This window comes from Penaeus japonicus, unplaced genomic scaffold, assembly GCF_977035675.1.
Source record: "Penaeus japonicus unplaced genomic scaffold, GWHDUDI00000001_assembly GWHDUDI00000005, whole genome shotgun sequence".
NCBI classification, from domain to species: domain Eukaryota; kingdom Metazoa; phylum Arthropoda; class Malacostraca; order Decapoda; family Penaeidae; genus Penaeus; species Penaeus japonicus.
In genome coordinates this window covers 31,994,173-31,996,672 of record NW_028234407.1, presented here as the reverse complement: position 1 = coordinate 31,996,672, position 2,500 = coordinate 31,994,173, and the positions used below count along the sequence as shown (strand labels likewise).

Below are 2,500 nucleotides of genomic sequence, written 5' to 3'. Positions count from 1 at the left end.
CTGTTTATGTGTCACTTTTGTCTGTCTGTTTCTCTATTTATATGTCATTTTTGTCTGCCTGTTTGTCTGTTTCTGTGTCACTTTTGTCTGTCTGTTTTTCTGTTTATGTGTCACTTTTGTCTGTCTGTTTCTCTGTTTATGTGTCACTTTTGTCTGTCTGTTTCTCTGTTTATGTGTCACGTTTGTCTGTCTGTTATGTGTCACTTTTGTCTGTCTGTTTTTCTGTTTATGTGTCACTTTTGTCTGTCTGTTTCTCTGTTTATGTGTCAGTTTTGTCTGTCTGATTATGTGTCACTTTTGTCCGTCTGTTTGTCTGTTTATGTGTCATTTTTGTCTGTCTGTTTGTCTGTTTATGTGTCATTTTTGTCTGTCTGTTTGTCTGTTTATGTGTCACTTTTGTCTGTTTCTGTGTCACTTTTGTCCGTCTGTTTGTCTGTTTATGTGCCACTTTTGTCTGTCTGTTTGTCTGTTTATGTGTCATTTTTGTCTGTCTGTTTCTCTGTTTATGTGTCATTTTTGTCTGTCTGTTTGTCTGTTTATGTGTCACTTTTGTCTGTCTGTTTGTCTGTTTATGTGTCACTTTTGTCTGCCTGTTTGTGTGTTTATATGTCACTTTTGTCTGTTTCTGTGTCACTTTTGTCCGTCTGTTTGTCTGTTTATGTGCCACTTTTGTCTGTCTGTTTGTCTGTTTATGTGTCATTTTTGTCTGTCTGTTTCTCTGTTTATGTGTCATTTTTGTCTGTCTGTTTGTCTGTTTATGTGTCACTTTTGTCTGTCTGTTTGTCTGTTTATGTGTCATTTTTGTCTGTCTGTTTGTCTGTTTATGTGTCACTTTTGTCTGTCTGTTTGTCTGTTTATGTGTCATTTTTGTCTGTCTGTTTGTCTGTTTATGTGTCACTTTTGTCTGTCTGTTTGTCTGTTTATGTGTCATTTTTGTCTGTCTGTTTGTCTGTTTATGTGTCATTTTTGTCTGTCTGTTTGTCTGTTTGTGTGTCATTTTTGTCTGTCTGTTTGTCTGTTTATGTGTCACTTTTGTCTGTCTGTCTGTCTGTTTGTGTGTCACTTTTGTCTGTCTGTTTGTCTGTTTATGTGTCACTTTTGTCTGTCTGTTTGTGTGTCACTTTTGTCTGTCTGTTTGTATATCTATGTGTCACTTTTGTCTGTCTGTTTGTCTGTTTATGTGTCACTTTTGTCTGTCTGTCTGTCTATCTGTGTGTCAGTTTTTGTCTGTTTGACTGTTTATCTGTTTGTCTCTATTTAATATCTTTCTCCCTATGTATAATGTCTATCTATCTATCTCCCTATTTATTTATCTATTTATCTATCTCCCTATTTATGTATTTATCTATCTACCTATCTATTTATCATTACCTATTTTATTTATCTATCTATCTGTCATTATATCAATTTATCTATCTAACTATCTATATATTTACCTATAGGCCTATCTATGTATGTATGTATCTTTCTGCCTATCTATTTATCTATCTATTTATCCATATATCTCCCTATCTATATATCAATTTACATATCTCCCTATCTATATATCTATATGTATATCTACCTACCTACCTACCTACCTATCTATCTATCTATCTCTTTCTCTCTCTCTCTCTCTCTCACTCTCTTTTTTCTCGTTCTATCTCTCTCTCTCTCTCTCTCTCTCTCTCTCTCCTCTCATCTCTCCCCTCTTCTCTCTCAGTCTCTCAGCTCATCTCTCTCATATATGCGAAGATATACTATATATATCTATATATATATATATATATATAGTATATATATATATATATATCTATCACAGCCTATAGATATATATCTATCCAGAAACGCTACTCTTCTATATATCCTATCTATATACCTAAATTTACTTCTGATCTACTCTATCTATCTATCGTATCACAACCTCTCTATTTCACCTTCTGTCTATCTGTCTCATCTCATCTTATCTCATCTCTCCTCTCTCTCATCATCTCTCTCTCTTCTCTCTCGTCGTCTCTTCTCTCTCATCTATCCCTCTCTATCTCTCTTCTCTCTCTCTCTCTCTCTCTCTCTCTCTATATATATATATATATATATATATATATATATATATACCTTCTATATATCTATTTATATACCTACTTCTATATAGCTATCTATATACCTTCATCTATCTATATACCTACATACCAATCTATCTATCTATCTCCCCCCCCTCTCTCTCTCTTTATCTCTCTATCTCTCTATCTATCTATCTATCTGTATCTCTCTCTCTCTCTCTATCTATCTGTATCTCTCTCTCTCTCTCTCTCTCTCTCTCTCTCTCTTTATCATATCTATCTAATTCACACACTATTCTATCTCTGTCCTGTATTCTCTCTCTTCTCCTCTCTCTCTCTCTTCTCTCTCTTACTCTCATCTCTCAATCTGGCTCTCTATCGTAGTCTTCTTTGCTGCAAAATTTCCCCTCTCTTCTACTCTCTCTCTCTCTCTCTCTCTCTCTCCTTCCCTACCCTCCCTC

General features: G+C 34.8%; 1 protein-coding gene across 5 annotated transcripts in view; it reads left to right on the top strand.

Moving 5' to 3' along the window:
• The window catches only part of LOC122249113 (neural cell adhesion molecule 1), a 349,726-nt gene that overhangs the window by 300,364 nt on the left and 46,862 nt on the right, over positions 1-2,500 (top strand). The gene's annotated exons all lie outside the window — the stretch shown is intronic.